Below are 15,138 nucleotides of genomic sequence, written 5' to 3' on the forward strand. Positions count from 1 at the left end.
CTCTCACGCCTTTTATTCAACGTCATACTGGAAGTCTTAGCCACAACAGTCAGATAAAAAAAGACATAAAAGACATCCAAATTGGTAAGGAAGAAGTAAAACTCTCACTATTTACATATGATACTGTATGTAGAAAACTATAAAGACTCCACCAAAAACTACTAGAACTTATAATTGAATTCAGTATGTTCACAGCATACAAAATCAACATACAGAAATCTGTTGCATTTCTATATACTAATAATGAAGTAACTGATAGATAAATAAAGAAAACAATTCCATTTACAATTGCCCCCCCCCAATAAAATATCTAGGAATAAACGTAACCAAGGAGGTGAAAGACTTGTACTCTGACACCTATAAAACATTGATGAAAGAAATTGAAGACAACAGAAATAAATGGAAAGATAGTCCATGCTCAGAATTGAGAGAACCAATACTGTTAAAATGTCTATATTACCCGAAGCATTCTACAGATTTGGTGCAATCCTTATCAAAATACTAACAACATTTTTCACAGAACTAGAACAACAGCAACAAAAAAAAATCTCAAAATTTTTATGAAACTACAAAAGACCCCAAATAGCCAAAGCAATCTTGAAAAAGAAGAACAAAATTAGAGGTGTCACAATCCTAGATTTCAAGATATGCTATAACGCTGTAGTAATCAAAACAGTATGGTACTGGCACAGAAATAGACACTTAGATCAATACAACAGAAGAGAGAGCCCAGAATTAAACCCACAATTTTGTGGTTAATTAATCTTAAACTAGGCAAGAATATGCAATAGGAAAAAGACAGTTTCTTCAACAAATGGTGTTGGACTGAATAGCTACATGCAAAAGAAAGAAACTGGACCCCTTTCTCACACCATACACAAAAATAAACTCAAAATGGATCATGGACCAAAATGGAAGACCTGAAGCCATAAAAATCCTAGAAGAGAGCACAGGCAATAATTTCTCTCACATCATCCATAGTAACATTTTTCTAGATATGTCTTTTGAGGTAAGCAAAACAAAACCAAAAATAATTATTGGGGCTACATCAAAATAAAAGGCTTCTGCACAAGAAAAGCAAACCTAAAAGGCAACCTACTGAATGGGGGGAATACTGACATAGGACATATCTGATAAAGGGTTAGTATCCAAAGTATATAAGAAACTTATAAAACTCAACACCAGGAAAAAAATAATCCAATAAAAAATGGACAAATGATATGATGGACATTTCTCCAAAGAAGACATACAGATGGCCAAAAAACAGCAAAGGAGGCAAGGATATGCAATGGGAAAAAGGTAGTCTCTTCAACGAATGGTATTGGGAAAACTGGATAGCAATATGCAAAAGAATAAACTGAACCACATACACCACAAAAACAAAACAAAACAAAACAAAAAACCTCAAACTGGATTAAGAATCTACATTTGAGACCTAAACCATAAAAATCCTAGAAGAGAACACAGGCAGTAATTTACCTGACTTTCGCAGCAATATCCTTCTTGATTGTCTCTGAGGCAAGGAAAATAAAAGCAAAAATAAAATATCATGGCTCCATAAAAATAAAAAGCTTCTGCACAGCAAAGCTAATGAAATTAAAAGACAGCCTGCTGAATGGAGAAAGATATTTGCAAATGACATATCCAATAAAGTGTTGGTATCCAAAATATATAAAGAGTTAGTACAACCCAACACCCCCAAAACAAATAATCCAATTAAAAATGATTAGAAGACATGAACAGACATTTCTTCAAGGAAGACATACAGATGGCCAACAGACACATGAAAAGATGCTCAACTTCACTCATCATCGGGGAAATGCAAATCAAAACCACAATGAGATATCACCTCAAACCTGTCAGAATGGCTAACATCAAAAACTCAAGAAACAAGTGTTGACAAGGATATGGAGAAAAAGGAACCCTCATGCTCTTTTGTTGGGAATGCAAACTGGGGCATCCACTGTGGAAAACAGTGTGGAGGTTCCTCTAAAAATTAAAAATAGAACTACCCTATGATCCAGGAATCACACTCCTGGGTATTTATGCAAAGAATGTGAAAACACTGATTTGAAGGGAATTATGTGCCCCTGTGTTTATTGCAGTATTATTTACAATACAATAACCAAACGATAGAAGCAGCCCAAGTATCCATTGATAGATAAATGGATAAAGTAGATGTATCTATACACAATGGAATATTATTCAGCCATAAAAAGAATGAAATCTTGCCATTTGCAACAACATGGATGGATCTAGAAAGTATAATGCTAAGCAAAATAAGTCAGAGAAAGATAAATACCATATGATCTCACTAATATGTGGAATTCAAGAAACAAAACAAGCAAAGGATGAAAAAGAGAGAGACAAATCAAGAAACAGACTCTTACCTATAGAGAACAAACTGATGGTTACCAGTTGGGGGGGGGGTCATGGAATACATGAAGGGATTAATGATGAACACTGAGTTATGTATAGAATTGTTGAATCACTGTATTGTGATTCTGAAACTAATATCACACTATATATTAAGTCTACTGGAATTCATATGAAGAAAAATAACATTAAAAATAAATAAATGAAAGCTGTTAGAGAAAGTTTGCATTATCAAAAAATATTAAGAAGACAATTTTTAAAAATCCATTCTGTTAATGAACAGTTAGGTTGTTGCCAGTTGAGAGCTAGTATGTATAAAGCTTTTGTAAGCATGATTTTGTAAATCTTTTTTGTGTACACTTGCTTGATATCATTTTGGTAAATTCGAGGAGTGAAATTGTTTATTCATATGGTAGGTAGATGCTTATCTTTATAAGAAACTGCCAAATTGTTTCCAAACTGATTGTGACATTTTCTATCCCCATACCAATGGATAACAGATTCACAACAAAGCCAAAATATAATGTCAGTTTCTAAAATTTTAATTATTGTACTGGATGTAACATAGTATTTCCTCTTAAATACACACTTCCTTAATAAAGGCGAGCATTGTTTAATGTATTTTCCAGTGACACATATGACACACACACACATACACCTACACATTCTCTTGTGAAGTGACTCTTTTAGACTTTAACCATTCACTTTTGGGTTGTTTGTCTTTTTATTATTTATTTGTGGGAGTTCTCTATGTAAGTTTGATAGCAGTCTGTGATAAATATGGCTTATGAGTATGTTTTCCCTGTGGTTTGCACTTCATTTTCTTAATGATAATTTTTAATAATCAGAAGTTATTTTGATAAAATCCAATGTGAATTTTATATTCGTGACCTAATCCAAGGCCACAAAAGTGTTCTATTCTAGACACTTTGGAGTTTTTGCTTGTTTGTTTAAATCTGTCCTCTGTCTCAAATTAAGAGTTTTTGATGCTGTGGAGTAGCAGGCCAAACCTTGTTTTTTTCTTTCTCCTCATACACTTAATGCTGTTTTTTTTCACACCATTTGTTTAAAACATCTTTTTCCTCATTGCATTTTTGTCAAAAATCAGTTGATGATATATGCCAGTCCGTATTCTGTTTCACATCTCTATTTTTATACCAGTGTTATACTCTCTGGATTAATATAGCAGCTCTACAGTGAGCCTCAATATCAAATTGAGTAAATCCTCCAGTTTTCTTCAAGATTTTGTGCTTATAAGTCTTTTAGATCCATATAATTTTAAATTCAGCTTATTGATTTCATCAAACAGGTCTATTAGGACTTTGGGTAGAGTTAATCTATGGATTCAATCTATAGATAAATTTGGTGTAAATTGACATTTTAAAAATATTGAGTTTCCAGGTGATATACTTGTTATATCTCACCATTTATTTGTTTACTTTCTCCCAGAAGGTAGTTTTCAATGTGGAGGCTTTGATATTTTATTTATTAAATTGAATCCTAAATGTTTGCTACTGCCATTAAAAATGGATTTTTTTGTGATTTATTTGCCAATTATTTGATGTTTACATATAGAAATAAAACTGATTTTTACATCATTACCTTATATCCTCTAACTTGATTAATTTTTTAGCTCTAGTAATTTTTTGAAGATTCCATATGATTTTCTATGCATAATATCATACCATCTCTGAATAAAAAAAAGAGCTTGTTTTGTCTTTTCAGTTTCGACGTATTTAGTTTTTTCTCCTTGCTCTATGGTACAGGATTGAACTACTAGTACCCTATTGAATAAAAACAGAGTTGGCATTCTTGCCTTGCTCTGAGTCTTTGAAGGAAATCATTTAATACTTCTCCATTAAGTATGATGTTAGCATTAGACTTCTTTTTATAAATGCCCTTTTCAAATTCAGGGGTGTACCCTTCTATTCCTAGTTTGTAGACAGTTTCCATTATGAATTGTCTTTGAAGTTTAAGTAAATTTTCTGCTTCTATTGATAAGGTCCTGTGTTTTTTCTCCTTCGTTTTATTCATGTGGTGAGTTATGCTGATTGATTTTTAAAAGTTCAAACAATTTTACATTCTTGAGATAAATCCTTTTTGGTCATGTTTTATCTTCTTTTTATATATGGATAAATTCAATTCGCTGGTACTATATTAAAAGTTTTTGCATCTATGATCATGAATAATATTGCTGTGTACGTTTCTTGGATTGCCTGTCTAGTTTTGTTTTAGAATAATGCTGGTCCCATGAATAAATTACAAAGTCTGTCCTATCTTCTACTTTTTGCAAGTGTTTGTATATTATACCCAGTAATGTGCTTGTTCCCTAATGTTTGCTAGAATGCAGCAGAAAACCCATATGAACTTTGAGTTTTCGTTGTGGCAAATCTTATGATGGCAAATTCAGTCTCTGTAATAGGTAGAGAATTCTATAGATTTAAAACTTTCATGTATTAGTTCTGGTAGGTTGTTTTTTTTTTTTTTTTTTTTTTTTTTTAGGAAGTGATGCAATAACATCACAATTGTTGATTGACATAAAACTGTTTAAAATTCTTTATAATCATTAACACATGTAGGCTTCTTAGTAAGAAATATTTTATTAAGATATTGGTAATACGTGTTCTTTTTTTCCTCCACATTAATGTATCTAGTCATGTCTCTATTAATCTTTTCAATGAAACTACTCTTGACTTTGTTAACTTACACTATTGTTTGTTCTATGTTACTGATTTCTGCTCATACATTCATTACTTGTGCATTTATGCTTATGTGAGTTTAATTTGCTGTCTCTCCTTATCTTCTTCATGTAAAAACTCGATAGCTGATAGTAAACATTTTTTTCCTAAGACTTTACAATTATAAATTTTCTTTTAAACACTTTTTTAGCTGTATTACTTCAGTTTTTATATGTTGTGTTTTCACTGACATTCAGTTCAAAATATACTTTTAAGTTACCCTTGTGATTTCTTCCTAGACATCTTGGTTATTTAAATATTAGTTGTTATATATTTTTTAAAAGGAAAGTTTTATAATATATGAATTATCTTAATAGATCTTTTACAAAAATTGTTAAATGTCCAATATTTAGGGCTTTTCTGTTTATTTTTATCAGTTAAATTTGATTGCACTACTGTCAAAAAATGTTCTGTAACTTTTCGCTGCTGTAAGCAGTGATAAAGATGTGAAGATGGAGGAGTTACAGTAGGACTTTAGAAGATCTGTGGATGCCTCTGATTCTGTTTTGCCATGAGGAGTCACAGGTCTTGCTGAGGAAGTGTCTACAATACCAGGAATCCATAGATCTTTCTTGGCCTTCAATTATTTGCTGTAGCTTGTGTTCATGCCTCAAAAAAATAGGTCCAATAAATATTAAATTGTTAGCTCCCTTTTGAAGCTACAAATTATTAAATTTTAGTTTTTGTCTTTGTTGATTTGTTTTGGATTTAGAGAAGACATGAATTAGAAGGAGTGTGGAGCAAAGGATAAGAGATGTTTTGAGTTTAATAAGAGTAAATTTCAGTAATGTACTTCATGTCACCTTTAATTTGCTGTATGTTTCTGGGTGTGTGGGCATGAAACAATGGGATAGGATTTGACTAACGAAAAGATGCCAATTGGCAGAGGGAAATAATTTTCTTTAAATTTTATTTAATGGCAGAGGATATAGAAACCTCTCTGTTTAGAGACAGCTACAAGAACTGGGAGATATTACAGTATACTCTCAGTCAGTAGTGGAAACCTACCAAATTTCCAAAGTCCTCAAGGAGGTACACAGCTGCAGATAATGCCCTCATAGAATAAGTTTCTACCAGGTGCGAGAAATACCATTTGCCAATATCAGAGAATTTTTCATACTCTCCTGGCCCTTTTTTATTATGCTGGCCTTTTTTGAAATGCTGGCTATGCGCCTGTGTGCTCACCAAGTGAAATAACGGATTCAAAACAACCCCAGCATTTTCCTAAGAGTTCATCACTCAGTGGGAGAATTCGAGGTCAACTTCCCATGAGTTTGTGGTTTCTGGTTCCTTGGCAGAACCAGGTCTCAAGCCTTGCTGTGTCTATTCCACAACACATGACCTATGGAAATTTGTCTGAAATCAGTCAAACAAAAGACAGAGGTAGTCAGGGCACTTTGCCAACGTCCATTCTAATGATCAATTCAAAATGCTATGCTATCACTGTGCTGGGACAATCAGTCGAGTTCCATTGAGTTTAATGGAAGCCAAAGATATTTCTCCATTGTGACAAGCCTTATGCATATCTGTGCAAGCTTAGAGAGGGCATGAGCTCATGTTCAGTCACAGCTTGTTCAACAACTGCAAAAGGTGTGACTTTTTAGCGTCAAAGAATCCCTAACTTATAAACTCTAGAAAAATCCTTTTCTCTGATTAGCTTTCCTATGAGATTCATTTCTTATTTCTTTTTTATTTCTACTTTTCTACAAATCTCATCACTCTTGATGTACATAGTCACAAATATAGCATTACAAGTATAGATGCTTTGTAATTCTGAACCAGAACGTTTCCTATATGTCAAGCCAAGATACTATGCTTGGATCTAATCCATCACTATGACCTAATTTGTTCTCAGCTCTAAAGACCAAAAAAAAAAAAAAAAAAAAAAAAAAAAAAAAAAATCAAATCAACCCTTGTCATTAGTCTAATAGAGTTGTTTCAGCTTTCTTCCACTAAGGAACTATTTAACCACTGAACTTGTAATATACTAAATAGAACCAGAGTGGCTCAAAAGAATTAAAGCTGTTTCCTAACTTACTTCAAGGCTCATTAAGAGAAGAGTTTCCATAAGTGTGTTCCCAGTTTACTCCTAGTTTAAACTTCTCTTATACTATTTGTTTGAATTAACAGAGCTTCCTAAATATGTTTTAGAGCATTACTAAAATATTTAAGAATGATAGCATTTTATATAAATATATTAAATTGAGGTTGTGGCATACTTATGAAAATGTAAAAAATACAGGATGAAAAGAGAAAAAATGTAGAGCTATAAAAGACGAAGTGTGGCTAGTAAGCTTCATTTTAGATTTTTAAATATATGTATATTTGAGTTTCTCTTCTATACCAGGCTTCATTCTATGTATTTGAAAATATGTCACTGAATAAAACAGATGCAAATCTTGTCCTCCATGTAATTAATATTTTAATTCATGGTATAGAATATAATCCAATAAGTAAACTATACATGCTATGATATTTTAGGGAGAAAATGTAGAGGGGAGGGTAGCGTAGCAGCATGTGCATGGAAGGGTGTGATTCATATGGGATGGTCAGGGAAATGTCACTAAGAAATCATTTTAGCCAAGAGTTGACAAAGGTCAGAGGGTGAACCATATAGATATGGAGTAAACAAGAAATACCTCATTTCATTAGTAAGCAAAATAGTGACTTTGAACGTAAATTGAATAATTCGGTGACTAAACCCCTAATACTTAGCTATGTCCTATAAAGCGTTGGAGAAAAGACGCTTAAGACTCTCTACTGCTCAAAAAGAAATACAAGCTTCCATTAGTATTTTGAAAACACTACATGAAAGGATTAGAAAGAATGACTCTACAACACATTCCTAATTATGTAGAAAAGGATCATTATTCCGTAAGATTCAGTTTCAATTATTTAGAACAGAAGTGAGTTTATTTAGTAAAATTGCAGAACTTGCCAGCAAAGGAGGGAAGATATCCCAAAAAAACAGGGAGGGAAGAGGCTGGGAAATAAGAATAAAAGCACAAGGATGTAGAAACAAAATGATGTAGGAACATAGAGAAAATTAGAATAAATCCACTGGCTTGACTGTAGAAGAGAGTTCTTCAGTGGAAATTAGGTGGATAAAGTAATGTAGGATTAGGAAGACCCTGATTTCTGGGACCAAGTGCAAGTAGCTGCAATTACTGGGATAAGCAACAGTTGATATTATAAGTAGGCCTTGCTTGCCAAGACATTTTCCTCCTTTTACAAATATGTCTGAATGTTCTACCTTTAGTCATTATTTGGGTTTAGACATAGCTCCAGAAATTCTCTGAAATACGCATATATACAATACGTTAGCATATACTAGTTTAGCTGATCTAAGTCAGCACTGCTTCCCCACCCCACCTTTTCATTTGGCTCCCTCTGAAATGGAACTGCCACTTCTCTTGTCACTGCTACTAGTAGTAGTATGCTAGTATGCTAGTAGCTAGTATGTTACTAGCTGTAGTATATCTAGTGTTATTCAAAGTCTCACTGTCTTCTCTGGCAGATTTCCTTCCACACAATCATGTATTTCTAATATTAACAATCTCTCTCTCTCTCCATCTTTTATTTCCTTATAACACACTCCCAGTTTACTTTATCAAATCTTTACTTCTTGGAAGGAGATCTCTGCATTTCTTTCCTTCCTATGCCCTGTAATCTGGCTTCTGTACCCTCCACTCCACTAAAGATCATCTTGATGATGTCATAAAGGACTTCTAACTGCCAAATTCAATAAACATACATTAATCCTTATATTTCTTCACTTCAGTGATTTTTTTAAAGATTTTTAAAGTAATTTCTACATGTAATGTGGGGCTCAAGCTCACAACCCTGAGATCAAGAGCCCCACACTCCACTGACTGAGCCAGCCAAGCACCCTTCTATGATTCTTTTGATTCTATTTCCCTGTCATTGTTCAGGAAACTCTCTTGCTTCCCACTCTCATGATCCTCTTTCTGAGTGAGAGATCACTGTCTCACTTCATAGAGTTGCTTCCTATACTGATCTTTCAGTCTGAGTGACCTCGTCCCATGACTAGAGCTTTGCTTACTATAAATGTCCTGAATGCCCAAGCTTTACCTCTAATTCAGATCTCTGCCAATCGTTCCAGCCTTATTGATAACTCCACAAGCTCAAAGGTAGAAAAGTAGTATAAACACAAATTTGAACTGGTATTCCCCCAAATCTATCTGTTTCTCTCCCTGTTTTCTTCATCTTTATTGGAGCATTTGTCAACCTGGTTGCTAAATACAAAGACATGGAAACTTTTCCATATTAGACTTCTCGTCATCCATATGCAACTGACCACTATTCTGTTAAGTCTGTCCTCTTAGAAGATTTCACATTTATCCCCTTCTCTTAATTCATATCACCACTTGTCTAGTTCATGTTTTTATCACCTCTGGCTTAATAGTTCAATGGTTTACAAATTTACCTCCTATTTTTCAATTTTATTTCTCTTCAATCCATATTCTTTTTTGAAGCTACAGCAATCTTTCTGATATATGAACATGATCATGTTACTTCTTTGCTAAAATCTCTTAATGACTCTCCAAGATATAGTAGAGACCCCTCCCAAGAAACCTCTATCTTTTGATTCTCTTCTCTGTTCTTTGTCTCCATTTGCATGGATGCTCTAGCAACACTGAAATTTCCTGTTTTAACGTGTCCTGATTTGTACTATTTCACATACCTACATTTTTGTCCATTGTGAATCCTCATTTTCTGGAATGCTCTTCTACCCCTATTTGTTAGGGAGCATTGTCTGTGAAGACTACTTTTATACTCAAAGACATAGTAGATTAATCTTAGTTGTTATAAGGGTTTTATGTTCAAACTTCTCTTTTATCACTCATCACATTTTTCATTGTTTTTATTTATATTACATCTTTGTTGGAGAGCAATCTTGGAACCCATTTTTCATTTTTGTATCACAAACACCTACAACTGTCTGGAAGATGGTGGTGAGGGTATAATGTTCAATATTTGTTACATAAGTAGAATTTGGCCATAGGGCACTAACAAAATATTCATATAAAATTTGGCTTCTTTTTTAAAAAAAGAACATCCCAACAATACAGAAGAAAGTAAGATAGAGATCAATCAAATAGGCACCATCTTGTTAAATGAGAGCTAGTGATAAGATATCAGGGAAGGCTTATCATGGGAAAAATTATGCATAGTAAAAAAAACAGAAGAGTTTAGAAGATAGCAAGAGAGGTGAAACAAGTGTGATAATCAAATCCTATGTAAAATAGATAAGAAAGAAAAAATATTTACTTTATCTATAGGAGCATAGGGATCAGAAATGATAATAAGGAAATACAATTATTTTTTAGTACTCACAACCTTAATGAAAATAACTATTTTAGATTAGATAGAGGATATCACAAACTGTCTTATAAAGGATACGAGAAATTTAAAGAAAACCTTTCATTTAAAAGGAGCTTATTACTTCAGCATCATTAATGCCATGCCCACATTGGAAACACAGGAAGGAAGAAATATAGTAGATAAGAGAGAAAAAAGCTAAACATGGTCTTATATTCAAAAGTTTAGTGATTCCAAATGAAAACAAAACAAAACAAAAAAGCAAAACAAAACTATAGGAGGTATAAGGTGTTAGGTCTCATCAAGCATGAATGAGATCAGATAGATTTTGTTATAGTTTTTACATTTTCCACTGGTTGAAGTTAGAGACTCTTGTGACTCAAGCATAGATTACAAATCCAGCAATTTAGGACAAGACTTTCAGATCAATATTATTAAGTCCTTGAACTAAATTTTCTATGTATACTTTAAGCTTTGTGTTAAATTAACAGAGACAGGTCTCTTGATGCCAAGAGGAGTTTGTTAGGAGGAAGCACACATGTTCCAAAGGCCTCAGGGCTCTTGGAAGGGTGATTTCAGAGAAAGAAAGGAGAAACAGAGCATTCATGAAAAAAAAGCACTGATTGAATGCAGATGTGCTGCCATTTACATGTCTGCCTCTTGCCCTAGTCCACTGGCTCTCTGAGATCAGATTCCAGCATACTCTTTGGGCGCTTTCCCCAGAATCCTTCTAACCACTCCATACCTTTTCTATTTCTTCGTTTCCTTTCAAGTGATGGAGTTTCAAAAGCATTCCTTTCATCTTTGCTTAAACTTTCCCCTACTGTAGCTAATGTTTCCTTTTCCTCCTTTTAGTGTCTGGCCTCTATTTGTCTATTTTGTTGATTCCGTATAAAACCTAAACAGAAGTAATACCAATACATAAATACGTAGACGTGCATTGCTTCTAAATACATAGAGCTATACAGAGTTTCTAAACATCCATAAACAAATTACATCCAGACTAAACTATGCACTCCACCTCAAAAACATACATAGCAAACAACACAATGCGAAGATTTCATGCTTATCCCCCAGAACTTTTTTTCAGCTTTTATATGACATTTTCAATATGAATGGCGGTTTTATGTTCATCTGTTACCCCTAACAAATTTTCGTCTGTCTGCTTTAATCTGTCTTTCTTGGAGCTCTGCTCCTTACCTTCTGTGTCAAAATTATGGTCTAAATTTAGATTGGTACATATTCTTCTTCTTCTTTTTTTTTAATCAGAAAACCAAGAGATGCTGATTTTTAATTTGAATTACACTAATGTTGGGTCTTGATTGGACCAGATGGTCTGGCTCTGAGTTGCTATTACTTAATTTGTCTTAGTTCTCATTACTTTTGTTCCTGCTTTTAAAATTAATGCAGTGTGCCCAGTCTTCAACAGGAACTCATTTCTCAACAAGATACACGATGGTTCTTATATTGTACTCATTGATCATAGATATTAAGTATAAGGAAAAATTTTGTGCTTTGATTCAGTACAGATGGTAAAAATAAATAAATTTTATGTAACAAGCATTTATGTAGCGTTCATTATGTGCCAGTCTCTGTCCTGTCCGAGTGCTTTATATATATATATATATAGCGACTCGTGTAATCTTCATGATGGCCATCGTCATGCAATCTTCATGATAGAAGACCACTTCTATTTTAAAGACAAGGAAACTGAGACAAAGTCAGTAAAATAACTTGTACAATATACTACAAGTAATAAGAGGCAGAACTGTATCTCCAGAGCAATTTGTCTGATAAACTTTAAACTATGGTGTCTATCTTTAAAGTCGGCTGGCGAGCATTAAATATATATTTTATAAGAAAGCATTTTCACTCTTTGTAACATATTACTTTGAAAGTATTTCAGATTTAGGGGCAAGTTTCAAAAGTTGTGTACACAGCTACTGTATACCTTAAACCCAGAGTCCTCAATTGTTAACATTTACCATCTTTTGCTTTATAATTTTCTGTCTGCATGAGTAAATTTTGTATTTTTCTAAACCATGTGAGAATAAGTTGTGGACATGATGCCTGTGTGTGTTCCCTACTAGCAAAAACATGTTTATACATAATTATTATATTTGTATAATTGTACAACATTGTACTTTGGTAACCGATGTGATTTTATTATCTAACTTATAGAACTAAATGCCAATTGCCTCAATAATGTGCTTTACAAAATAAAAAAATTGACCCACAATTCAATTTAAAATCACATACTATATTTAGCTTTAATCTATTTATCTTCTTACAGCATATCACTGTTACTTAGTCATTCTTTATCATGACCTTGATAAATTTGAAGATTACAGGCCAGTTATTTTGTAGTATTTCTCCCAATTTGTATATAACTGCTTTTTCCTTTTGATTAAATACACGTTCTGTAAGTGGTCTGGCTTTGTTTAGTTACAGGTAATAACTGATCACTTGGTTAAGGTGAGGTTAGCTAGATTTATTTCTCCATAGTAAAATTAATATTTTTCCCCTTTATAATTAACAAATATTTTGTGGGTGGATACTTTGAGAATAAGCAAATATCCTTTCTCCTATTAAATTTTCACAATCGATAGTTAGTACCTGTTGATTATCCCTACCTGAATCAATTATTATTATGATGATTGTCAGATGGTGATGTACAAATTTCATCATTCCTTTTGAATTTACCAGTTGGCATTCTACCATACATGAGAACTTTTCCTCCTGCTCTATACACGTACATAATTAATTAGGAATTTACCTCACTAAGGACCCATAGATTCCATTTTTATTTAGTGAGATATAATCTATTATTTCTTTATGCATTTTAATGTTCAGATTGCACAAGCTATGGACAGTGGAAGGTCCTTCATGCAGCCCTCATGTCTTTTGGTCATGCCCCATCAGTCCTTGAATATTATTTTCTAACACAAATATTTAACAAATTTATTTATTTGAAAAGCAGTTTGGTTGATTTGTTTACATTGCATTTTAGACTCCCCCCCCCAGATTTGTATTTTATTATTTTTTGAAGATGGTAAATATTGACATGGTTCCAACAGTAAAACTCTCTAAAAAGGTTTACTCAAAGAATTATCATTGTTTTTCATTTATTGCCAAGTTGATGGTATCCAAAGTAGTTTTAATTTGCAGTTCTCTTATATGAGTAAAGTTGAATATATCTTCTTGTATTTTTCATTTAATACCTTTTTATTCTTATGAATTGTCTATTATTTTTTCTATTGAGTATTTGGACTCTTCATCCTAAACTTCTACATGTTGTTGAATTTTATCTGTAATATTTTTCCATGATTGTCATTTGTCTTTAAAATTTGCTTATGTGCTTTGTTGTTGTTGTTGTTTTGTCTTGTTTTTTTTGTCATGAAACAGTTTTTAAAATGTATTCAACTTTATTAATCTTTTCTTCATTGCATCTAGATTTTCAAACAAATTTGGAAAAATTTTCCTGATATCCCATTACTGTAGTATTTGTACGGCTTCCTTTTTTTTTTTTTTTTTTTTTTTTTAACAAATAGATTTTTGAACCATTTGATTTTATTCATGCTTGTAGTTTGAGGTACGGATCTAAATTTATCTTTTTTCCAATAGCTACTCAGTTTCTCCAGCATTTGTTAAAAAGTTTATTTTTCCCAAGTGATATGGGATCCCTTCTTTTTTTATATAGTAGAATATCATATATATTTGGGTCTATTTATTATATTTTTATTTTATCCCACTGGCCTGTCTCTTTCCATATCATTACCACACAAATATAGTTATAGAAGCTTTATGATATTTTTAATATATGGTAGAGCTAGTGTTTCTCTTACCTTTCTTTTTAAAGTTATTCTAATATGTTTTTCTTTCAGAAGGACATTCATTATCCGCTTGCCTATGTCCATAAAGGAAAAAGGAAAAAAAAAAAATATATATATATTGGCTCTTTTGTAGGTTACTAAACTACTCAGTTTAAGGAAAACTTATATTTCTATGATGTCAGTGTATTATATTCCTACCTGTTTCCCTTTTTGTTCTATCTTTATCACGTTTAGATACAATAAAATACTTCATAAAAATAATTTGAAATGCTCATGCTCTAGAACAATATACATAGCATTTAGATTCATGAGTGTTTGATAAAATACCTCTGGAAATCATCCAGATGTGGTAATTCTGTGTATAGGCCATTTTCTTAATAACTTTCTCTATTTCCTCTATGGAAATCAGTCCTATCATGACTTTTAAAAAATGTTTACTGGATTGTAGTACACTGTTTTACTACCAAAATTATCATTTTCTTAAAAAAATGTGTATGCATTGAGATCTGATAATTAATTTTGAAGTGTATTATTTTTCTATCATTATTTCTCCTTAATCATTGCTTATTCTATGCTTTATTCATATTTTCTCAATTGAGTTTGCTGGTGGCTATTTTGATTTTTTTTGAAAATGTGAAATTTTGAATTATTAGTTTACTATTTTTCTGTGCTTTACCCCATTAATTTTGGCCATTCAGCCATATTTTTATATTTGCTACATTGTGCTCTTTGGGGTTTACTTTAGAGTTTTCTAGAAATTCTAGAAAATGTTCTAGAATTTTGAGTTGTGAATTTAACTAATTTATTTTGATTCTTCAATTTTTTTATGATAAAAGAAATTTAAGATC

Source organism: Ursus arctos, unplaced genomic scaffold (genome assembly GCF_023065955.2).
Source record: "Ursus arctos isolate Adak ecotype North America unplaced genomic scaffold, UrsArc2.0 scaffold_13, whole genome shotgun sequence".
NCBI classification, from domain to species: Eukaryota; Metazoa; Chordata; class Mammalia; order Carnivora; family Ursidae; genus Ursus; species Ursus arctos.